At 31.2% G+C, this 27,415-nt stretch overlaps 1 protein-coding gene and 1 pseudogene across 1 annotated transcript in view; both read left to right on the top strand.

Moving 5' to 3' along the window:
* Shaw (Shaker cognate w) overlaps window positions 1–27,415 on the top strand; it is a 455,944-nt gene that overhangs the window by 141,057 nt on the left and 287,472 nt on the right. The window lies entirely within an intron of this gene.
* On the top strand, window positions 14,840–15,729 carry LOC143199506 (uncharacterized; annotated as a pseudogene).

The following is a 27,415-nucleotide window of genomic DNA, read 5'->3' as shown; positions in this document are numbered from 1 at the left end:
AAACTAGTAGAACCGAATATAGTAACTAAAAGTATACGACTGAAACAGTCGATAGTCAATACTAGTTTTAGTGAATGGAGGTAAAACGAAATGAAACAGTGGTGTTTACATTGTGTGACCGTTATTTTATTATGAGAGATTATTTATTATTATCATAATGAGGCGAGGCTTGGGCATTCGATGGTAGCACGTCTAAACCAAACAATGGTTGAGCACTGAATGAATCGAAATACCCTTTAATAACATCCCAGATAAACGTCTCGCGGCTGCCGCCAGAGCTATTCGTTATCGGGTTCTAGTTGGCGCTGCCTGTACTCCGCCCGTGTTCAACATCTGGGATTATATTTGTGGGTATTTTGTAGACCGTTATTCCACGATGTAAAATTCGACATGCCTCAAGGTCACTACAATACTCCCCTGCCAGAATTTTACATACAATTACTCCAAGCAAAAAAATACAAAAATGTATGAAAAAATATAAAATAGAAAAAAAAATTATATACCAAACAAAATGTGCTGCATGAAATGGGCTTTGAAAAATATGATAAATCGAAACGGTTGTGGTTGGTACAGCTGCGATCTGGTACGGCTGTTGATATCTTCCAGTCCTACAGATACGAGATGATTAAGCAGTGATGTAAAAATATCTATGAGTTCAAAAGATTGTGAAAGAAAATTTTGACAAAAAATTTTAAAAAATGAATTGGAAATAATGAAATGAAATTTAAGCTTCATTCTTCCAGCACTAAAATAAAATTTAATGAGGAACAAATGTATGAATGAATGTAATGTTGAAGGAATTTGAAAAGGAATACGAATAAAATGAAAAGTAATATTGAAGGTAAAATCGAAAACGAATCGAATTAAAAATATTGAAAATTTTGAAACAAAAAATATAACGGCCACTTAAAATACACCATGTTACACGTACCCTCCATTCATGAGTCCAAACCCAATTTTGCGCAAGATCACGTAGGGGTTACCACTTTAGGGTAAATGTGTTTACATTATGTGACCGTTATTTATTGGCTATATAAAAAGATGTGAAAAATACAATTAGATAAAACGGATGGCAGCGGTGTTACCTGGAGACGAGGCTTGGGAGTCGATGGTGGCACGTCTAAACCAAACGGTAGTTGAGCACTGAATGAATCGAAATACCCTTCAATAACATCCCAGATAAACGTCTCGGGGCTGCCGCCAGCCATTGGTTATCGGGTTCTAGTTGGCGCTGCCGGAACCCCGCCCGTGTTCAACATCTGGAATTATATTTCTGGATATTTTGTAGACCGTTATTCCACGATGTAAAATTCGACATGCCTCAAGATCGCTACATAGTAAAATCAGTCGGATCGAAAATAGCGACTGAAACGGCCGATAATAAAGTGTAGTCAATTACTAAACCCGATAGTCGTTTTCAGTTCATAGTTTCCAACGCTAGAAAAAAACTCTTTAATCAGATGTCTTTTTAATACAATGTCAGCGGTTATCGAAACGTAAATGTAGACGCTTCTAAATAGGTTGTAATTGGTTTTACAACGTACGAGCAAGCGTTAATTATATTTGATTTTTTTTTTGTTATTTTATACTATTAAACACTTATTCGACAGTACAGAAATTATTATTCAACTCAGCTGTAAACTCCAACCAAATAAACAATTAATACTTACGTCCCTAGTCCCTTTTACTGGCAACCCATTATCTCGCTCTTGTTCCCTGAATGAAACTGATTAGATACACTATCCGTTATTGTTATTGGCTTTGTCAATTTCAATCAGGTTAATCACAAATATTAAGCAGAGACTTAAAATTTATTAAAACAAATAAAGCGTCAAAACAACATTTTCCGGTTTATAACCTTTTGTTATCGTTACTAATGTTTTGAAGAATGTTGCAAATAATGTATAATCAGGACAATTTTATGGGCTACTTCGATTATATGTTCGATCAATCGATAGACGTATCAGACAGTATTACCACTGTAAGGAAAAATACGGTTTTATTTGAAGATGAATTTACAAACTCCAATAGGTAACACATTATTGCGATAGCCGCGGGTTCGAATCCTGCTGGGGCATGGTCGTAAATTTATGTTTGCAATTTTGTGAATGTTCTAGGCAAGAATGTAAAATCCGACAAGGAAAATGATCCCAGTCACGCCAGTAACTAGGCTGGATAAGACCGGATGTCTTCTGGGATGATCTATAAGGTTGGTCACTCGCCATTCCGTAGGCTTAATGCTGAGGACCGTGGTTCGGAGCCCACGTTAAACTTTAGGCTCAGTCCAGATAAATCCATAGTTGGTAAAAATAAACTTAAAAAAAAAAAAAAAATATATATATATATATATATATATATATATATATAAAATCTAGTGTTAGTAGTTATTTGAAGAAATAATATATCTGTTATATCCTTGAATACTGTCATTCCTTATTGCTTATGGCGCTTTCTTGTGTGTTAAGAAAGACGTGTGTATAGTCATATATTAAAAAAATTAAAAATGAAGTACTAAAATACTTATTTAATTATTTAGTGATATAGTAAATATATAGAAATTATAATATAAAGGCTAAATCAATGTAGTTTCCTCAGAAGCTTGAAATATTTGTTAAACGATATGTAGGTTATTAAAATGCATTATAAACGATTATTAATTAGTAGTCAGTAGTTTCGACGTAAATTAAAATAAATCTTTGAACTTTTATGAAATAAAGTTACTTTAAACTAATTAATCTTGTCGTTGTAAATGGATGTAGTGTGCGGAATAAGTAAAAAGGGAGGAAAGTATGGTAACCTGGGTAAGATTAACGACCTAGGTACTTAAAAGTTTCTATTTTTCACAAATGCGAGTGTAGAGTTTTTCGTTTCAAATTTCGAGGTGAAAGATTTGACAAAAGATCTGCCTCGTTAGCAGCGTGTTTTCTTTTATAGGGGTTTTCCTTTTTGAAATGATTACACTTGTGATACTTTTTGCACCACTTTATCTTCTAAAATAATAATTTTAAACGAACTTTGTAAGCGAATATATGTATGTGATATTTTATAAGTGGTATTAGGTTGTTCAATAATGTAAATAATTTGTAGTCTCCTTCTTACCAACTAGGGTTTATGTGGACTGGATCTATATACCTAGTGTTCAAAAAATAAAATCTTAAAAATGACTAATCTTCGTGATAGGGAAAAAACGCAATAGGCGCCATTGGGCTATATATAGATATTGATCCATATGGTACTGTGAATGGCATTCAATTAATTCCATTGGTTAGTTTAAAGGCGCATTATAAATATCTGTAAAGAAAATATTTTATAGTGAGGGTATTTAATTGGTGCATAAACAGATTTTACCACGTAATTGTATTACGTGAAACCAAGGAATATATATATATATATATATATATATATATATATATATATATATATATATATAGATATTCTAGAATATATATAGAATAGAATATATAGAATATAGAATATGTATATATATACTTAATTTTTTTTAATTAATAATTATTTATTAATCATATTCTTAATATGGTACAATTTTACAAAATTAATGACATTATTGAGATGACAGAAGAACTACCCACAATATAACAAAATAATCTTGACGAAGTTGTTAAGAATGGCATGATATACTACCGTGCCTCTAAAAATGTTATCTTATCTTGGTCCACAGAGTCAGATACCAGATAACACAAAAATTTCACGCAAATTTTTAACATAATTTTTGAGGCGTGTACTTTTGATTCCATGATTTCTAATTGATGCAGAACAAAAATCTAAAGTCTCTCGATACCTAACCAAAATATATATCTTTAAATAAATTAACCCTTTAAAAATATCGATGCTACTTTAATAACCATAACTTTAAAATTTTATTTTGCTATGCAAATCGTTTTACAGCGTGGTCACTTCAACCTTTGTATTTTTTACGTCGATGCAATTGAACATATTTTTGGCCAATATCTTTACTATCGCCCATTATTTGGTAACAAAATGAAAGATGGGATAACTTTCTAAAAAAAGAGTATATGTTCTTATATATACAAAATCCTTATGTATATAATTATATACATATCATGTAAAAATAATGCTGAGTAAAATAAGACAATTCCTATTTTTTAAATTAGAGTCGGCAACTTCTTGAAAGGAAAACGAAGTATCGTTATTTTGCTTTCTGTTTATTTTTACCCGGTTACCCTTATTCGTTATAGCGAACAAATTTTGACTATAAATTAATTATAAAAACGTAGGAGAATGCTAAAAACTAATTATAAACGCAGCATAGAAATGAAATAGACCAATAAAATGTTTTCAAGTTCAAAGTAGTGTCATGTAGATATTAGACGACAATATCAAATCTCTAGTTTAGTTGTGTTTATAATGAATTAATAAGAAACTAACATTGTAGGAGAAATATTTCAAATTCAAAATTATATTAATATATATTAACTGATTATATTAATCACAAGCTGACACTATCCGGCATTGCTAGATTTATTGAATACTGGCTTAAAGGGAAATTAACAGATCAATTGAAAAGAATCCCCGAACTGACATATAGATGGCGCTACTAGAATTAAATCCATATGTTTTTCAGTTAGCACTAACCCTCAACAGATGCGTGTATAAATTTGACAGCTATCGGATCATTAGTTTGTGAACTCTAGCATTTTGAGTCAAGCAACTCTTGTTATTATGAAAGAAATGAATAAAAAGTAATTTCGCGTGTTGATAAAATATTGCTTTTTGAAGGGAAAAAATACAGTTGAAGCAAAAACTAGGCTTCATGACGAGTTTCGGGACACTGCTCCAAGAAAATCAACCATCAAGGATTGGTTTAGAGGTGGTGAAATGAGCACCGAAGAGGGTGAACGCAGTGGACGCTCAAAACAGGTTGTTACCGACGGAAACATTTAAAAAATCCACGAAACAATTTTGAATAACAGTAAATTGAAATTGAATGAAATAGCAGACACTCTAAAGATATCAACTGAACGTGTACGTCAAATCATACACGAATATTTGGGTATGAGAAAACTCTAGGCATAGTAGGTGCAGCGCGAGCTCACTTTTGACCAAAAACAATGACGAGTTAATGATTCGGAGCAGTGTTTGAAGATGATCAAGCATAACAAACCCGAGTTTCTGCGTCGATATGTGACACTATATGAAACATGGCTCCATCATTTCACTCCGAGGTCCAATCGACAATCATTCGAGTGGACTGCACACGATCCCAAGGGTGGGAAAACGCAACAGTCAGCTGGCAAGGTTATGGCGTCTGTATTTTGGGATGCGTATGGAATAATTTTCATTAACTACCTTGAAGAAGGAAGGACCATCAACAGCGAATACCACATAGAGTAAATGGACAGTTTAAAGGACGAAATCGCCGAAAAACGGCCACATTGAAGAAAAAGATAGTTCTGCTTCACCAAGACAATGCACCATATCACAAGTCAGTGAAAACAGTGGTAAAATTCCATGAATTGGGCTTGGAATTGCTTCCTCATCCGCCGTATTCTCCAGATCTGCCCCCTCAGCGACTATTTTCTTTTCTCAGATCTCAAAAGAATGCTCGCTAGGACGAAATTTTCGTCGAATCAAGAGGTGATCGCCGAAACTGTGGCCTATTTTGAAGAAAAAGACAAATAGTACTACAAAAATGATATCGAAAAGTTGTAGTGTGGCTATAATCAGTGTATCACCCTTAAAGGGAATTATGTTGAAAAAAACTAATTTTGCCCAAAAGATGTTTTTTTTACCATGGTAGGCCGGGACTTTTCAATTCACTTGTTAATTGGAAATTTAAAAAATTGTTTGTTTTGATTCTCTGGTGTATATCCGCCAAACTCGTTTGATTTGCTCTCTACCGAAATTTAAACCAGCATAAAGGGCATAATAAAAACTGCGCATCCGATACTTTATCCGATGTATCATTTTGAAAAATGTTTTCGTAGTTAATTAATTAAAGTCCATGTTGATGGTGTCGTTAATGCTGTTCATTTTTAATTCAGTCACGGGAGGGAGATCGAAGCTTCTCGTCGAGACGTGCCTACATGGAACCAGATAAAAAATCACCTGCTACTACAGACAAGATTAATGGTTTTGGAAAGTTAGGATTTTTATGGGACTTCAGATGAGTCTCTACGCGGAAAATACCAACTATAAAATATAGACAGAAATAAAAAAAGCCTGGTATTTTTATATTAATATTACATTTTAAGTGATATTCAAGGTGTGGTCTAAAAATATTAAAATACCGATTTTATATCCTTGGCTTTTTAAGAACATACCTTTAATTTTGTTTAATTATATTTTAAAGTCTCCTTTTACCAACTATGGGTTTATCTGGACTGTTCCTAAAGTTTAACGTAGGCTCCGAACCACGGTCCTCAGCATTAAGCCTACCGACTGGCGAGTGACCAACTTTAGAAATCATCCCAGAAGACATCCGGTCTTACCCAGCCTGGTTACTGGCGTGACTGGGATCATTTTCTTTGTCGGATTTTACACTCTTGCTTAGAACATTCACAAATTTTAAACAGTCGCAAACATAAATTTAGGACGATGCCCCTGCAGTATTCCAACCCGCGGCTATCGCAACAGTAGGAGGGCCATCCCATCGCCTTTATCACTGCGCTACCAAGCCGGCTACCTTTAATATTATTTTTCAAAATTTAAATTATTGTTGGAGGTATATCAGTTTTAGTGATGCGAAATCTAATCCGCGGCATCTCAAAACGAAGCTTTGAAGGCATTTTTCTCGAAACTACTTTTTTCGAGACGGTTTACATATTGCGTTCTACCGAACCGGAAAATACGGAAAATTTTATGTGAGCCTTCTCCAGACATTCGTTTATCGCATAAAGTAACAGAATTTTGATTTTATTATGAAAACATTAAATATTATATAAAATATTAGATATCTGCACTTTTAGACCGCATCTTCATCTTCTTCTCGCAGCGCTTCTCTAGGTTGAGAAATTCCTCTCTTTTTTTGGTAGAAATTACTAACAAGGTTAAAATCATTCAATCATTCAGGTATTTTTTAATCACTTCTCACTTCATCAGCCTGATTTAATTAAGAATAATAGGGGATTTGGAAAATAATTAATAATAACAGAAGCTGGAAGATATGGAAATAGAGAAATAATTGGAGGCAAGAAATTGATAAATGCAGAAGATTGGACTATAGAATAATCTTCAATGGACTGAGCAATTGGACATTGGTCTAATTGCAAAAATAAAACAAGCACCAAATTTATTATATTATATAAGAAGAATAACCCAAACGTAGCAATAAAGAAAGCAATATGGATGTAAAAGAAAATTTAAACAAAAATTCGTCACAGTCATAGTCTCAAACATCAATATAAATAGAATGCACTATAAACTTAATACGGAGGGATAATATATTTAGCTATAGAAAAATAAAAAGTGAAAAAGTGAAATAAACAATAGAATTTTCATGAAGGGAATAGCAATAGTAACTATTTTAGTTCGGAGTTAAAAAGCTATACAAGAACAAGATTAACAAACTAATAATCTACGGGGGTAGCTGAACGTAAGAACGGTGAGGCAAGCCGAAATAACAAAGGAATGAATAGCCGCAGTAAAAACATTTACTGAAGATCTGATTCATCAGATTACTAACAGAAATCAGATAGAGATCGAACAATTTACTCTAAAATTTCCAGCACACTTCTTTGAAAGTGATGGTGTTTTCACCTTCAACCCCATCAAAGAAGGTTAAACCAGACATACTTGTAAATATGCATAATTATTAATTTAGTTAAAAACAAGTTATAAATTAATTTTTTAAAACAACGATTAAAATGAGAACATGCATTTTATTTCGCGGTATCCCTAATGTCAATATTTATGTAATTGTATTGTCATTTTTATAGTTAGTATTTTATAATAGATAATCAAAGAGTGAAATGTTTGAGTGATGGGAACTTAAATGAAATATATAGACTAGTAAAACTGTTTGACAATATTTTTTGTCCTATTATATGAAAATTTTAACTCGTATATATTTACAATTATTATTAATTTTATTGAAAAATACTAATATAAATGTACAAATAGACAATGAATCAAATTAAGTCGTGATTAAGTAGTCAAGAGTGTAAATGATTCACATATTCTGAAAGGAAACAAAGAGATATTAACTTTTCCTCTTGTGAACAGTAGAATTGTCTGTCATTATAAACCAGCAGTAATCTGCTAACATTTGAGCATTCCCTCTTCCTTGATAACGCTCTTTTATTTGTTTTATATCCTGGTACACCTTCGGATTATAGCCTGACTTTACAAAATAACACTAATTATAGTGTAATTTTGGTCGAAATTCCTAACTCTTTATTTAAATACATAAATGAAATATATTTATTTTTTCTATTTAGAAAAATAATTTATTTAATTAAGTAATATTTTTTTTAAGTGTTTACATTATTCCATAAGAGGGATATTAATATATCCGCCAACGGTATTATGCAATTTTTCTATTAAAACTGTATAATTATAAGGTTAATTTGTTGCAAATTCCTCGCTCCTTATATAAAGGGAAACATTTATTATGTTTATTTTTTCTATAAAAAATTAATTTATTTAATGAAAACATATTTCTTTGGTTGTTTACATTATTTTGGGTGTTTAGATTATTTTCTAATATGGATAATATATATTCGCCAACGGTATTATGTAATTTTTCTATTAAAACTGTATAATTATAAGGTTACTTTGGTGCATATTCCCCACTCCTTATTTAAAGGGAAAAATCTACTTTGTTTATTTTTCTATAAAAAAACAATTTATTTAATTATAAAAATTTCCTTGGTTGTTTACATTATTTTCTAATATGGATATTAATATATCCGCCAACTTACAACAATTGTTTAGATTATTTTAGGTGTTTACATTATTTCCTAATATGTATTATTGCCTAACGGTATTATACAATTCTTCAATTAAAACTGTATAATTATAAGATATTTTGGTGCATATTCCCCACTCCTTATTTAAAGGGAAAAATCTATTATGTTTATTTTTTCTACAAAAAAATCAATTTATTTAATTAATACATATTTCTTTGTTTGTTTAAATTATTTTAGGTGTTTACATTATTTCCTAATATGTATTATTGCCTAAAGGTATTATGCAATTCTTCTATTAAAACTCTATATTTATAAGATACTTTGGTGCATATTCCCCACTCCTTATTTAAAGGGAAAAATCTGTTATGTTTATTTTTTCTACAAAAAAATCAATTTATTTAATTAATACATATTTCTTTGGTTGTTTACATTATTTTAGGTGTTTACATTATTTCCTAATATATCAGCTAAGGATAATATGCAATTATTTTATTAAAATTAAACAATTATAGTGTTATTTTGGTCGAAATTCCTAACTCCTTATTTAAATCTATAAATGGATTATATTTATATTTTCTATAAAGAAAACAATTTATTTAATTAAGACATATTTGTTTGGTTGTTTACATTATTATACATGTTTACATAATTTTCTAATAGGGATATTAATATATTGTCGAATCATAATATCCAATTTTTTTATTAAAACTAAACAATTATTATGTTATTTTGGTCGGAGTTCCTAACTGTTTATTTAAATACATAATTGCATTATGCAATTTGTCTATTAAAACTGTATAATTATAAGGTTACTTTCTTGCATATTCCCCCCAACTTATTTAAAGGGAAAAATCTATTATATTTACTTTTTCTATAGAAAAAAATCAATTTGTTTAATTAAGACATATTTCTTTGGTTGTAAACATTATTTTACCTGTTTATATTATTTCCTAATAGTGCGTGTACTTGTACTACTGTTGCGTACACCTTATTCGTCACTCATCATCCTAGGCTAGTGGGGAATATCGAAATGGGAATACAAGAAATGTAATTTCAAAGACATTCTGCACTTATACTGTTTTAAATTTTTCTACCAAGTCATACACTAAAAACTCGACATTCTCAGCTTCAAGGTTCAGCCTAAAAATCCATGAATTACTTTCCTTAGAGATAACGAACCCACTAACCTTTTCGGGGTAAGATTTTTATCCAATTCATGTTTTTTATTTATTTATATGTTTCATAACTTTTCCTATTTACGGGCCAACAAAAATGCATTCTTCTAATTTAGTATGACTTAATTTAAAGAAAACAGTTTTCAAATACAAAAATCTTTTACCATGTTTATCTACGGTCTTATCAATATTTTTCATTAAACCAAGTCTTATATGTAACAGTGGAAGTATAACATTTTCTTGTGGAATTTAATTTTATTTATGTATAATTACATGGTCATATATAAAGTATAAGTCTAGAGTTAGACATGTAGGATAAAGAGTCGCTATATTAAGATCGTTAGGCTTCTAGACAAACTCAGATGTAATCTAACAAAAAACAGTAAGTTTTCGGAGGTAAAATAGAGTATTATCAGGCCTTAATACCATCAACTTTAGCAGACGCAACTTAAGGTTATTTTCGCGTCTCAGAATTAGCCACTTCAAATTGACCCATGAGTAACAAATCACTTGAAAAGTCCCCGGCCTACCATAGTAAAACACATTTTTTGGCAAAATTAGTTTTTTTATTCAACATAATTCCCTTAAAGGATGATACACAGATCGTAGCGACCCCTCAACTTGTCGATACCATTTTTGTAGTACGATTAGTCCTTTGCTCCAAAATAGGCCTCAGTTTCAGCGAGCACCTCTTCATTCGACGAAAATTTCTTCCCAGCGAACATTCTTTTGAGATCTGAGAACAGGACATCGCTGATAGTCGCTGGGGGCCAGATTTGGAGAATACATTGTCCAATTCTTGGATTTTTGCCATCGTTTTCACTGACTTGTGGAAGGATGCATTATCTTGGTCAAGCAGCACTTTATTTTTCTTCAAATGCGGCCGTTTTCCGACTCTTTCGTCCTTCAAACGGTCCAATAACACTATGTAATCGCTGCTGATGGTGCTTCCTATTTTAAGGTAGCCAATGAAAATTATTCCATGCACATCCCAAAATACAGACACCATAAACTTGCCAGCCGACTGTCGGTTGGTCTTCGGAGTGAAATGATGGAGCCATGTTTCATCCATTGTTACATATTCCATGCGCATCCCAATGTGCTTTACTATGGTAGGCCGGGGACTTTTCAATTGACCTGTTAAGTGACCCTTCAAGATAAATTGGAAACCTAATATTTCAACAAACAGAAAACAAAATATAAATAAATTTATAGACCTGAAAGTATATTCTAGGTAATTTGTTACTATAATAATTTATACTAATAAACCCATATCCTCTATCGTATTATGGCACAAGAAAGTGGAGCCTATTATTTGTTTGTTTACGCACCTTTATCCCAACAAGATTATTCTTCATAATATTCCTGAGAGACGTCAGGAAAGCCTAAAACCTAAAACATGATCTCTTTATTGCCCGACAGCTAAATTGCCTTCCTAATTAGGACGTTACATACTTAACAAAATTTATGTGTTTTATAATGCAAAAAATTAAATAAAATTTGAATTTCTAAGTTGGTGTAAGATGTTTATGTGAAACTTAATAAAATTTGGTTTATTTTTTGGTTATAAATATTTTTTGAAAATTCAGCAACAGTAGTGAAGTATTAATTTAGCTGCGGAGGAAGTTTGGCATGCATTAATTATATCCTTCAGCTTTTAAAATCTCTCCAACAAAGCCAGTGGGTTAAAAATTAAACTAACGGATAAATAGGTTAAAGTTTCCTACCGAACTGTGTTCTAATTAATTCAGTTTGTCTTGTTGCAACTAGTTATTCTCTCGCTGCTGATTCTGAAGTAATGGATTTTTACGTACAGGAAAGAATAATGTAATTAATGTTGCTGTTAGCAGCGCCATTGTTGCTTATTGAGGATTTTTATTTACCATGTTTTTTAAAACTATAATTATGTTATTTAACTAAAGTAAGTTTATCATCATTAATTTAATGTATAAGTTATCTTTCTATAGTTAATAATGATGCTATAAAAACATCTTTATTTATTAATTATTTAAAATAACGCTCGATGATTCAGAGTTAAAGAAGTGTTGAATCTGAGTCCTAAAAAGAAAATGTCTCCTAATCCTTAGAAACAATTTTCTCGAATTTTTTGCCCGTTTTGGGCTGTTTTTACATGTTGGACTAAACTGACGATTTTCTTTGATTTGCGAATAATGGAATAATGAAACATTATCTATATATCAATCGGTTTAACAAAAATTTTGTCTCCCTTTTTGATGAAAACTGATAACTGATGAAGCGGAAGAATTTTTTAGGCCTAAATTTTCTGTGTAAGATGTGCTAAAAATAAATAAATTCCTATAAAATTAAATTCACCCAAATTAAGAAACCAGGAATAGTCGGGAGATGTGTGATAAAATATATAATCAAATATATTTGGCTCTGGTCGAAGTAGTGCAAGCTCCAACTTTTATATGGTAGATAATTCGTCGTTTCTGTTGTATGTATACCAGCTACGGGCTAATTTTATGTCTAAAACGACATTTAAACGGATTGTGAGTGTGTTAAAACTTCACTAAATGAAGTTTTATGTTACTTCCAGTTACTCGGGTATTTTGAAATCATCAAAGAGTTATGATAAATTTGGATAATAACGATTAAGTGTAGTACGTAAAATTATATATTAAATTTTTTGTAGGGAGAACGAATCCCTTTTATCGGGAAGTATATATATGCAGAAACAAACCCGACATATGCGAGCATAGATTCAATATAAATTAACATAGATTAACAAAATTGGAGAATAATAAGAATCGTCTATTCTCTTTGTATAAAAGATATTTAGATTTTCGTTTGAATCTAACAGAAGACAACAAGCTTTCGCAGGTGAATAAAGAGTACTATCAGGGCTTTAACACCACCAACTTCAGCAGATACAACTTAAGCTTATTTTAGTAGTTGTTCACTGTCTTTCAAACACAAACTAACTTAATTCCGAAGAAACAACTCGCAGAGACGGCTAAAATATATATTCCAAATTAAAAAAATTTAATAAAAAACAGTCTTACTTTATAAAAGAATAATTTCTATACCTACGTATTTAAATAACTTTTTTCACTTGTTAGTTTAATTATTCAATCTTTAAAAAAGTATCTATCATATTTATCCCTGTCAATGCCTTTATTTATGTCAAACTATCATTTTATGTAATATTCTGGAATCTCATAGGTAACGCTAGATCATCTTAAAATTTTTCTTCTATGGCTTTTGTTAATCTATCACTTTCTACGTTGCCTTGTATCACACATGAGTATTAAAAACTCACCAACACATGAGAAATTAAAACATTAATTTAGAATTTAGAAGATTAGAAGTGAATAAATATAGGTCTTCAAAACCTTATCAATTACTACCAGTTCTTAAGCAAGAACAACTTTTTTAGCTGTTCTGAGTTTACCAGATATGATATCAATTGAAATTCTGAAATTCAAAAATATATTGATGCTTACAATATAATTCTGAAAATACAGCTTGCGCAAATCTTGTAAACAGAGCACAAACCATTCTTATTATTCTGGAAAATTGTTAGTCTATAGTAAGATAAAATTTTCGTATATGTCGTGTTTTTCTTTCACAGCTGAATATACCTTCTAATTAAATGGACACATTAAATTATTTTCCCTATAAATAATGGAAAATGCAACTTTATTTATTTATGCTATTCTTAGTCATTGCATCATAACTTTAATAACTCTGTATTAATCCCGAAAATACGGGAATAACTACAAGTAATACAAAACCATAAACAACAATGCTTAAAATAAAATAAAATAATTTAAGACTATCTTAACCAACTCACTTTCCGTGTTAATATCGTTTCAAATACAAAACATTAGGATTTGTTTTCCGATCTTAAATTACTTTGCCGGCATCTTGTGGCGCTGCCAAATTTACGTGACAACTTGAAACTATACATCCGTAGTAGACTTGCGTACAACAGAAATGATGCATAATCTAGTGTATTAGAATGCAGCGGGGAGGCCTGTTTAATTAAAATAGTTGTTAAAATATTTGTTTATATTGTGTCACCGATCTGACGGCTGTTCCAGGAATTTGGAATTTACTTATTTGTGGAGAATATTACAGAAGAAAATTAGGCATAATAATTTCAGGACTCTACGAAAAAATTTTCGTTCTTTGTCTTCAAGTTTATTTTATGATTTTTCGCTTAGTTATGAATAAAAACGAAAAGATTATATCTTTTTTTGGTATTTTAGAGTAAATGGTGTGGCTCGGTGAATGGAGGTAAAACGAAATGAAACAGTGGTGTTTACATTTTGTGACCATTATGTATTGACCATATAAAAAAATGTGAAAAATACAATTAGATAAAACGGATTGCAGCGGTGTTACCTGGAGACGAGACTTGGGCAGTCGATGGCGGCACGTCTAAACCAAACGATGGTTGAGCACTGAATGACCCGAAGTACACTTCAATAACATCCCAGACAAACGTCTCGGGGTTGCCGCCCCGCCTGTGTTCAACATCTGGGATTATATTTCTGCGTATTTTGTAGACCGTTATTGCACGATGCAAAATTCGACATGCCTCAAAGTCGCTATAGTATAAAGTTTGCTTTTATAATAGTTATAGTAATAATACTCATATATGAATTTTTTATAAATTTTAATTATTTTTAATACATTTAAAGATACCGCGCGATCAGAGTGGGGTTTAAACGTTCACACAGCGCGGATATATGGCACTAGAGTGATAAACAGCGATCAGGTGTTATGTAAAAATGTAGATTAACTTAAAATGTGTCGCGAAAGTGTAAATATGATGCTGATGCATTTTGTTATATATGTGGATAATTTATTAAAGTTCGAGACGTAAAATACGAATTAAATACATCTCACGTTCTTTGTGAAGTCTAACGAGCATATTTTAACTGTCCTGTTCGGAATCAAGACAAGACATAGGATCCACATTTTGCTTGTAATAATTCTAAAAGTTGTTTGGAAGTTAATCAGCAAATTTTAATTAAATGGTGAATTAAATATAATAGGCATATTAAATTCTATTTCTATATTTTAGGTTGGTATCGAGGTGAGAAAAGGTCAGCGAAATTTGCAATACCAAGAATCTGGCGAGAACCAAAAGATCACGTTAACGACTGCTACTTTTTCATTGTGAAAATTAAATTGAGATAAAAATGCAAAACCTATCGAATATCCTGATCTGAAATCCTCTTCTGTTCCAGTCTCACAAGATCTGACACGACCGTACTTGGTACTGGCCAACGAAAATGTTATCGCGGAAAAGTAGCTCATCTCTTAGTTCTCATAAAAGAATGATTCCTATAATGAGTTTTTACCTACACCAGAACAACCAAAACACCATCTTATTACTACAGAAGATTTTGAATGATTTAATTCAGGATATAAATTTGCCAAAATATAAAGCAGAGATTTTAGGCTCTCGCTTAAAACAGTCTAATTTACTTGATTATGTTAATATCGCGGATCAGCGAACTAGGCATAAAACATTCTCAACATTTTTCACAAAAGAAGATGGACTTTGTTTTTGCAATGACCTAAAAGGTATGTTCGAAGAAACTGGCATTTTTATTCATAACGAATGGCGTTTATTCATCGACAGTTTTACAAAAAGTTTAAAAGCTGTTTTAATACAGAACGGAAATTAATTCCCATCTCTTCCAATCGCTCACTCAGTAAATCTAAAAGAAAATTTTGAGTGTTAAATATTTTGTGTGTAGATTTTAAAATGGTGGGATTTTTTATGGGACTTTCAGCGGATATACAAAGTATCCATGTTATTTGTGTTTAAGGGATAGCAGAGCGGATGCTAAGCATTATACTCAACAGTCATGGCCTGTAAGAACAGAACATTGTGCCGGGAAAGAAAACGTAAATTTGAGCCAATTGTTGAAGCAAAGTGTTAATGCCGCCTCTGCTCATTAAGTTAGGGTTGATGAAACAATTTGTTAAAAAACTGGATCAAACCTCAGTCCTCAAACCTTGAATCCGTGAAGAATTTTTTTCCGAAATTATCAAAAGCAAAGGGAAACAATTTGTTAAAAAACTGGATCAAACCTCAGAAGCGTTTAAATCCTTGAAGAAATTTTTTCCGAAATTATCAGAAGCAAAGGTTAAGGTTGGGGTTTTTGTTGGTCCGCAAATCAGACAGATTGTCGTCGATTCGGAACAGTTTCAAAGCCTCTCTATACTCCCGTTTTCCCCAAAAAGGAGGCGACAAACTGATCACACAGATTAATACATAATATATAGTTAATATATTTTTTTAGTAATTGTAAATTTCAATAGATGTACCAAATCTTCATACAAACTTTTTTAAATGTAGATATTCCTACAGTATTAATCTCATTTACGGCAACCCAACCCTCCTAAAAATGTATATATTTATTTTCTAATTCGTTGCAAAAAACAACGGAACCATTGACCTTACAACTGAATACCTATTTAACTCTAATTGTGTTTCCCTTGTTTCCCCTTTTTTATTCTATTGTGGCCACTCTACTACGCGTAGTTGCTACAAACCCGTCGATCGTAACCTAATCTCCGGCTGGCCCGACTGAAAGTGACCTTTAAGGATCCTGCCATGTAGAGCAATTAGATTTCTTTTCGCTTTTTTTTTGCGGTGTCCCGCCCGGCTAAAATAATGGATCGTCTTGAGGATAGCGGTCGTGTGGTAATTAGAGCGTGTTCTAATGGACGGGACCCTCTGCGGGTGTGAAGACAATAGACAAGCCAAGAAATGGAAACGGCGGTGGAAGTAAAGTATGATAATGAGGGTTTTTGAATATATTGTTATCAATAGCGGGCTGTTACTGGGATCTTTTTGTATCTTCAGTTCTCGGATCTTTCTTGTTAACAAGATTTAATAAAAGTGAATAATAGAAATCAATTCAACATATTCACACAACTATCATATAACTTCAGTTAATGAATAGTTATTAAATTCATTTTTTTATTTTTATTTCATATATGTTATAATAATATTATAATTAGCAATATCTTAATATTATATAAAAGCAGATGGCACATATATTACAACTATTTATTAAATTAAGCTATGTAATAATTTGTTAAGTCCAAATCTAAGATTTCAGATCTAAATTCAATGGTGATTAAACAAACAAAATTGACCAATTTTGGTTGATCTGCTACTAGTAATGTCCACATAATTTGAAAAAACACACTTATATAGTACGTATAGTCTATTCAAATCAGTAGTGACACACAGTAGTGTCTATCGAAAATTGTAAATTCGTTTCACAGTCAGACAATATTTTCCTTCTCATTTTATTCTATTTAAAAAGAGATAGAATGCTGTTAGAGAGGTTCGAACATGTGATAGAAAGAGCCTACAAAAGTTGTCTTTGACCTGCAAACGCTTTGTTTTAATATTATTCAAATCGCCGCGGTTTTTATTGAAAATATTTTTGGGCCTTGCAGCTGCAGTGAATATTATTACGGACACGGTCACTAAAATACCTCAAAAAATATAAAACAATATAACCTTAAATTCATCAAAAGGAAACCGTATTTATGCAAAACAGGTGACGAATCAAGTAGTTATTCATCATATTGTAAAAACAATATATAAATCAGGCTGATTAGAAGAATAATTTCTTTGGCTTGTAGCTTTTGTTTATCTATTGCTTTCTTTTTTGTCTTCTGTTCCACGCTAAAGCTAACAACTCGCCAACAAATGAAGATATTTTATTGTTAATAGTTTTTGCGGTGGCTTGGTGGCGCAGTGGTAAAGGCGATGGGAAGGTCGTCCTACTGTTGCGATAGCCTGCTGGGGCATGGTCGTTAATTTGTGTTTGTGAATGTTTAAAATTTGCGAATGTTCTAGGCTGGAGTGTAAAATCCGATAAGGAAAATGATCCCAGTCACGCCAGTAACCAGGCTGGGTAAGACCAGATGTCTTCTGGGATGATTTCTAAAGTTGGTCACTCGCCAGTCGTTAGGCTTAATGCTGAGGGCCGTGGTTCGGCGCCCACGTTAAACTTTTTGCATCATTCATTTTAACTCCAAATGCACAAAGTGTTTGGCTAACTTAATACGATAGAATAATGTATAGAGAAGGCTTATAACAATTTTCAAGTAAATCCGTTCAGCAGAATTTGAGAATGGTTGAGATTGGATAATATATCTCTCCGAAAAGGTAGTTTTGAGATAAATACCTCTAAATTTTCGTTTTTATATGCCGCATCACTCGATCTTCTTTATATCCGGAAATAACTAAAATTTTTCAGAATCACTTTAAGGACATATTCTCAAAGAGATTAGTTTTGAAAATGCTCTTTTATTTCTTAATGCAATGTGTATCTTCAACTACAGACTTACTACAGAAATCTTGTCGGTGTTTTCAATAATGAGCTGGCTGACATCACTGAACGGAACCAAAATAAGTCATTCTAATTTAAGAGGCATTTTTTCCTAACCAAATTGAAAATCGAAGCTACAATCTTAACTTAATATTTAGATTTAGGAACAAATTTCCACAGTCGTGCATAATTAATTTTTCTGATTATATCGAGCGACACAGCACTCTGATCTATTCGAACTTGTTAAAAGTTTTGCGAGGGACTTTTAACAGAATTAATCTTTCACGTCTCTTTGTTTGCGTTCGCTTGTCCCTATAACAAAACGGCATCGTTTTCGATAAATTGTTGCCGCATTTTTACGCCCCAGTTTAAATGGCGTTTAAATATGAATGAGCTTCGTCCTTCCCTCGTCTTTTTTTCTGTTTCGGTCCTGTTCTACAAGTGGCTTTTTCTCTCTGCAGTCGGCGTGACGTCACGGGATATTTCACGGGAAAAAATCCGGAGTTTTGTAATTTGTTTTTGTCGCATTCTACCGCTCCAGTAATTATTTTTCAATCGCCGCAGATTTAGAATGTCGCACTGATTTATTATTAAAACTTAGCTGCTGGAAAACTTTCTTGTTTTTTTTTATTTGCAATTTATGAGCGAGAAGGGAATAAATAAGAAACATAAAAAGAGATGTAATAAACATATCAGTAAGGTAGAAAATAAGATTTGAATAGCGGAAAGAACAAAGAACATTTTTGAATTTATATATAAATCAACCTAAACGACTGTTTTATGAAGATGCGATATTTTAACAAATCAACTACCTACGGAACACTAAGATACATATTTATTTTATGGGCCATTTTTTATGTTTTAAGATCCATGCCTGAAAGCGATTATACATGTATGGACAGTTCTGAACCTGAGAAACCAAAAGCTATTAATAAAGTAAAATGGGGGTGGGTTCCTTTTTTTATATATATTTTAAAGTCTCTTTTTTACCAACCAGGGTTTATCTGGCCTAGGCCTACTGGTTAACGTAGGCTATGTTAAAAAACTTCCAGAAGATATCAGGTCTTACCCAGCCTGGTTACTGGCGTGACTGGTTATTCCTTCTCGTCTTTGCCACTGTAACCTATCAAGACATTTACATTTACGACCACAAACACTAGGAGGACTGTCCTGTTGCCTTAACTACGACAACAGCAAGTTGGCCGTGAAGGGGGTGGGCGTGAGGTTTTCTAAAGCCAAATCAAGAGCCTGTTTTTTTTTAATAGTTTCCAGTTTTCGAAATATTTAGTAATTTTATTATTTTACAATTTTTAACAATTATCGGTCATTTATCAAATTAAAATGTACAAATAAGAAATGAAAAGAGGCCGAACTAAGTCTTTCACACTGCTTGGAATCTGTTTGAGAAATTAGGGTCCATTAGGTGATGAGGACGAAGTTCTTAAGGCACTTTTTGCACTTTACCTGGGCAAATAACTGTCCGTACGTAGAACTGGCTTCGACAGGATTTTTATATTGGGCTATTTTTTGAATTTATACTGGTAAGATTCATCGGGCAATCATTGATATGAATTTTCTGTTCTCTTCATAACGTTGCCACAGAAAATAAAAAGTATATACATATTCATCAATTGACTGCTTGCACACCTTTGTTCTAAATGCGTTACCAAACAATTTTGGTACCCACGGCTAACCACTGTTGACTTGAACAAGATCTAAGCACTACAGATATGCTTTCTTGAGCGTATTTCTCATTACTTTTCTGTTTATCTAGTATCTAACATCCAGAAACGTACCAAAAACATTTTAAGTCGGCTTTGCGATGTTGTCTCTTCATTTTCACACGTTCCGAAGCAAACTCACAGTATAAAAACAAGTTCTAAATGAGGTTTAATACAACGTTGTCAGTTGACAGCAATGATAAAATTGTAGTACTGCCACCATGTGCGAACCAGATACATTGATTGAAAATCGGATTTCAGGGCAGTAAATAACGTTAAGAATCGTTTTTATCTGATCGGGCCAAAGATTTAACCCGAATTTCTAAACTATTCAAGCAATAATATTCAAATTTTCTGGGAGATTATGTTAAACATTATACAGATAGGGATGTTCGATTATTTAGTGACTATTTGAACGAGAGATGTTATTTTAAACATATTTCAAAAACTTATATTTCTCAAAATTATCTCCTTTGGAATAGGTACATTTAGTTCCGAATTTTAGATTCTTTGGCCTCTATATAACAGGTTTTCTCAGAGCCCTTACAATAGGTATTTTTTTCAGTGACGATCTCCTCATTCGACATAAATCTCTTACCATCCAGTCATTTCTTCAGGTTTAGAAATAGTAAATATATTTGATCAGCTATCAGTTTATAGCCTAATTGTTATTTTTGAAATGATAGCTACACCACCACAATAATATGTGTACGCATGCATTGTATTAATGGACCAACATCTTTTTCTACACCTAATGCGATCGTTCTTGATTAAAATCATTATAAAATATGTGTCAAAGCTCTGAATAATATTTGCCGATGATTGCTTTACTATTTTAAAGACAATCAATGAAAGGCACAACGAACATTTAAAACATATGTTACATGACTTTATTGGCTGAAGGAAACAGTTTAACCTCCAATGGTGTTCGTTAACAAGTACTGCTTGGAAGAAATTATTGGATTGCATTTATGGTCAAATATATATTCACCGTGTGGATAGCTTTTTTAAATCCAACATTTCATTCAAAATGTGATGCATTCGCTGAGTTAAAATACTTACAGCGTCAGCTACCTTATGTACTTTCATTCTCCGATCGTCCTTTATTCAATACATGCAATTTCATGAATTTTATCGAGTATTTCTGGCGTGCCGACTCCTCTTGGGCGATATGAATATTCGGCATCATTCATGGTGTTATCACAATTACAAAGAAGCTCGATGATCTCTTTCTTAAGCATTGAAATTGATGGTGTAATATCTCCATTATAATTAACAAGGCTCTAACTTTGCGCAAAAAATAATGCTTGATTGGCACACGAAAATCGATTTTTTAATTTTTTTCTGAAAACTCAACAGGTTGTCTGCCGTCAATGACTGCCAAATTCAAACTAAAAGACGTTCCAAAATATCGCAATAATATCTTAATAAATGACAGGTGAGGGTAACAGTGATGTAAATATATATTGAAGTTACTGCCCAGAAAATTGTCACTTGCTGATCAAACTTCCCTTATATGTTATATCGCGATTGATACGGCCCTGATTATACGAAGAGACAAGATGGTATTTTTATATTGGACTAAAAGGTGTGATGAGTGAGATGTTCGAACATAAGGATTCGTTTTTATGGCTTTGTAATAGCCCTTCGTCAAGTGGCTATTTCTTCAAATTTCAAGTCAAGTTTTCGATGTTTTTGTAATTTCATAACTTATACAGGTAAAATATTTGGCCAAATCAGGTTTTTCAAAACTAGAATATTCAAAGCTACAAACACGTATTAATTAATTTAAAATATATGTTTTATACGAAAATTAAATAAAAATATTTCTCAAATAGTACCATGTAAAAAATTACTTTGTATTTAGTATTTTTTATTTCGTAAACAGCATTTTTGTTGGCGTTCTAAAATTTATTCACTTTCCTTATTACATCCACATAATCTGCAAACCGTTAATTCTCATATTGCATGGCAATGTAACATTTTTGCCCCTCAGGCAATTCTATACTTCGCGCTTAATGTCGCCTTTACTAGCTTTCATATTACGAGAATTTATTTGGAATACAAAGAATCCAGCTCGAAATAGGCTTTTTGAAATAATCCTAATATGGGCCTATTACTAAATTATGTGACATTTATTATGTTGGATATATTACTTTTGATTAAGCATATATATTTATTATTGGCAGATGAGCCTAGGACTCAATATAACTTATTATTATTAAATTACATTGTTTTCTATAATGCTATATTAAATAAGTTATTCTTTGATAAACTAACATGAATAAATCATATATTATTGGTCATTTGCAAATACAGGCTCATATGTGTCCTGACATGCTTTCGCGTTTTATATTAAGATGTAAAATACCTAAAATCCAATTATCATGGATATGTAGAGGAAATATAGCGATATGTAAGGAAATATATTTTTTATATATTGATGGACATCTAGTGGACATCATCTAGCATCGAATTATTTATTAGAAATTATTTGAAGTAAATGCATGAAAGGAAGCATGAAGAAGAGGAATGCATGAAATAGTTAAGATTGCAAAGCGTAACTTATAGATAACTGTATACTCTCACCTTCACCTTGAGAAGCTTTGGAAGCTGAACTTGTTCCCCTATATATATATATATATATATATATATATATATATATATATATATATATATATATATTATATATATATTATATTATATATATATTATATTATATATATATATGTATATATATATATATATATATATATATATATATATTATATATATATATTATATTATATATATATATATATATATATATATGTATATATATATATATATATATATATATATATATATGTATATATATATATATATATATATATATATATGTATATATATATATATATATATATATACATATATATATATATATATATATATATATATATATATATATATATATATATATATATATATATATATATATATATATATATATATATATATATATATTCGGCTTGTTAACTGACCACGACCATCTGCTATTGATTGATGATGATGATTGTGTTAAAAATCACATAAATAAATAGTTAGTATTGAATATAGTTCTCAATAAGATGACCCATTGTCCTCTTATTTATTTCATTATCTAGATGATCTGGCTGTGCAGTTTTTTGTATGTGCAAGATGTAGGTGCAGAATCTAGCTCACTACTTAATAACAATCAATCGGCAAAGTAAACAGAATGTATGAATAGAATATATAGAATATAATAGAATACATTTTTACAAAGTATTCATTACTCTAGAACACCTACTATTTATTAATTTATTATTTTATTACTTTTTTATTAATTTATCTTTTAGAATTCTGTCAACATAAACGTCAAGATTGATAGTAGCTAAACGCAGTGCATGTTTAAGTGATGTGTGATGTTAACAAAGACCCCTTAATAGAGTTTATAAACTTTATTGTTAAAAATGCACTTTCATAAAGATAATTAATGCCAATTATTAAACACATTTTGTCGTCAGTGTCGGAAAGCGTTCAAAAAGGAGCTTAAAAAGATCAATTCCTGCTCTGCCCTTATAAAGTTCTGATTACAGATCACACAGTTATTGTCGATTATATATATATATATATATATATATATATATATATATATATGTATATAAATAGCAAAGTGATCGGTCAAATAGAATGACCTATCCAGTTCAGGATATATCTAAACGGAAACTAATCAAGTCCGAAGTCCAATCGGTCGAATTAAGTCCATCGTTCTTGTACTGTAACCTGGTAAAACCCTCGTCAATCAGCCGGACACAATATTTTCAGTGTAAATAACGGAACTTAGTCATTTCGACGTCGAATTCTACTTTGGCTCGATCAGCTGAAATTGTATCCCTTTTTTCTTCCTTGCGAATTTGGATTTTCGCTTTCGACAAACAATTAACCACTCATTCGTCATAGTTGACTACGCACAAATAAGGTCTAGATTTCTAAAGATTGATGAACAGGCATACATATAGTTTATTCAAGGTTTCTTTAGTAATGCGTCGTGGATATTTGTGACGTCGAAACGTTACAATATTGCCGTATCTACTCTGAGTTTTAGTTCAGTTTAGCTTCGATATACAAGAAAATTCTAATCTAAGTAAAATAATTAAGCAAAAATCTTATAAAATATAGTATATTTTAACATAATAGTATATCTAATACATATATTATCGAAGGACTTAAAACTATAATTAAGACACAGCTATAATAGTTTGTAGGTTAGATTTGTTTTATTTACATTGAACTTTTTTCCACACCATCCATGAGCCAGAGTTTCTAGGCGCGTTTTTTTATGTAGTGTTATCTCCCTGGAGGCCGAATTCGCCTACTTAACAAGTGTTTATGTGAGAAACGTATTTTCTTTCTTTCGAGAGCATATTTACTTTTTACGTTTAGTTCTTATTTCCTTCAATGGTGTGTTTACTTGGCAAGTCATCTTGGTATTACTGTATTTTTATTTCTTCTGGTACTACCTGTATACACCATTCCTGATAAGATTAATAACTGAATTCTGTTTAATGCATTTACCATATTTACAACACACTTAGTAGTAATTCTCTCCTCATACGTTCTAACCTAATGCTTATGTCTAATTTTGAATCATATCTGTGCACACAAATCTTTCAGGTCCTACAATACCATTTTATACAGTTATATTCAATTAATTATGTGCATACCTTTAGTTGTTTCTACTCTCATCACTCTACCTCAGGTATTTTCACCATTGCACAACATTTATCGCATATCTTGAAAGTTTCCTTCAGTCACTTTCACTTTACGACTCACTGTCCAATTCAGTCACTAAACTGTTAATTTCTAATCTGTCTAAAACATGTTCACGATTCCACTATTTATGAATTACTTCCTTTGTATGTCTTATCGAGTTCATCCAAACCGAAAGTGTTATGGTTGACAATGCCTCCTTCCACATATCCGAACAGTTTTTGATAGAATATCCTTCTCGACCTGCAATATATATGCAATTAACTACTAATAAATATAATGACCAACAAAACCTAATTGAATGCTACTGTAACTTTTACCTTTTTCCATCAATTTTTATTGTCTTTACACTTTTTTTGTTACTGTCTTGCCAAGAGTGCCACAATGAAGCATTTTGAAATATTCACGTTTTTTATATCGTTTTATGCCTTTAATTGAATTCTTTTTAAGTTAATGCCTGGAAGTTCCATTAAAACTTTCCGACGGTTATCTTTACATAATTTAAGCCCTATGCCATGTAGGAGTGTATGAAAGGATGTCTTGCATCCCTCAAAGAGCTACGTGTCCCTAATTCTTTTATGTATACTTTCCAGAGAGACAATTTTCTCCAAAATAATTTTATTAATTTATGTTTATATCGATAAAATAGTTTGTGTACTTACTGTTCTTATACATTTCGTATATTTTGTTTCGAATAGAGGCAATATCAAGATGGTCAAGATTTGTCAACCACTTTATATATGGACGAGTTTTCTTGCCTGAACCTAACTTATTACTCTTCATTTTGTAAGCAATGTTATTTACAGTACCACAGTAATATTTACGCCAGCATCCCGCTAAAAACATTTTCAATAAAATTGTAGGAACTTATATTATTTAATATAATCAATAGTTACCTCTCTAACGGAATTTACCGGCAAAAGTGGGCATCCGTTATCTCGTTCCTTTCCAAAATAACCTATTAAAGCCGCAATCAATTTGTGACCCTGAATATCTATTGTTTTCGGAATTTTCAAACAAAGTAATATGATATATTACGGAGCGACTTAAAATTGACCAAAATAAATGACTAAAATATTTGCGGGTTTATAACCTGTAATAATTATAACTAATAATTTGAATAATTTAGCGTTCATCTGACAACCGAAAGTCAACCAGCTGTCAGACGTATGCAAAATTCTTGAAAGCAATAGTGATAAGAGGTTATAACTCAAACCTATAAATTATTGTGGCTGTATAATTAACCATAATTTTTAAATATAGTATAATATTAAAATAAATTATATTTGGTAACATTTTTGTTCAATTATTTTGTTTAGATTAGAATTTTCTGTATGTTAAAATCAAACTGAATTAAAACTCATAGTTGATGCGGATGCGCCAATTGATAGCTTGTTATTATTTAATTTTTACATTACTTTAAATATCTCATTTAAAGAAAAATGACGTTGGATCGACAGAGGACCAGTCTATATTTTTAAATAAATTCAACTTTTATACTAACGCTACGCCAATGCAGGATTTGAAATAAAACTTTTGTTTTTATATTAAAGAAAGTATTTTATTTTAACGTTTTGTTGAGAGAACTCCAAAAAATGTACAGCTGAATCAGTTCAATTTCAATATAAATGAAACCCTTATATCTTATGCCTTATTAGTTTGTAAAATTATCCAATAGAGTATAATAATAATTTGTGGCCATCGACTTGATCTTCATCCTCCATTTTATCTTTGATGCTCTTCTGAATTGCACATTATTGAAAATTCCATAAAATAGCCTCTATATAATGGGTTCTTCAAGTTTCAGTGTGTGTAAACTTCTATTACTATTACTTATCAAATCGTTATCGTTATTATCAAATCAAAAACCTGTGATAGAAACCAGATAAATAGAGAGCGGTGAGTTTACTAGTATATACTTTAATGTTAAGTCTGAAGAATAGTATGAAAATGGAAGTGACTCGAAAATCTACAAGGATAAATAGAGTTTATTCCTTTTAATATTTCCAATATCCGGAATAAGTTAATGATCCTTTTGATAGATTAATTTGATAATTTTATGGTAATATTTTACATCGTTTTGGGATTAATATAGGAAACAATTATTGATTAATTAACTTAGCAATGAACCATTAAATTTGCCAGAAGATTAGCTTAACTTTTAAAAAATTCAGGTGATAAACTAAAATTTAAAATACATTATTATTTATATATTAATTATTACATTACAAAATTATTACATTTAAATACGTTTAATTTTATTAGAATATCGTGCTTCTTGTTAAACTCGATTTTATCCATTAATTATAATTACAATGAAAATATCGGTTTTATGTTTTTATTTTGCATAATTAATTATGCTAAAAAGCTTATTAGACTTCATTATATTGATTTATAGCATCTAATCGCCTTAGTAATTAATAATCGATCTGTATACTTAATAAAATCTGGCGTTCTTTAATGTTGCGTTTATATTAAAAAATATAAATTCCCGGTAATCTGTTTTAATTTTGACAAAACAA

This window comes from Rhynchophorus ferrugineus, unplaced genomic scaffold, assembly GCF_030347505.1.
Source record: "Rhynchophorus ferrugineus isolate W39M unplaced genomic scaffold, kcgeb_rfMv2 rfM1, whole genome shotgun sequence".
NCBI lineage: Eukaryota > Metazoa > Arthropoda > Insecta > Coleoptera > Curculionidae > Rhynchophorus > Rhynchophorus ferrugineus.
Note: the sequence above shows the minus strand (reverse complement) of the source record. Positions and strands in the feature narration are given on the sequence as shown.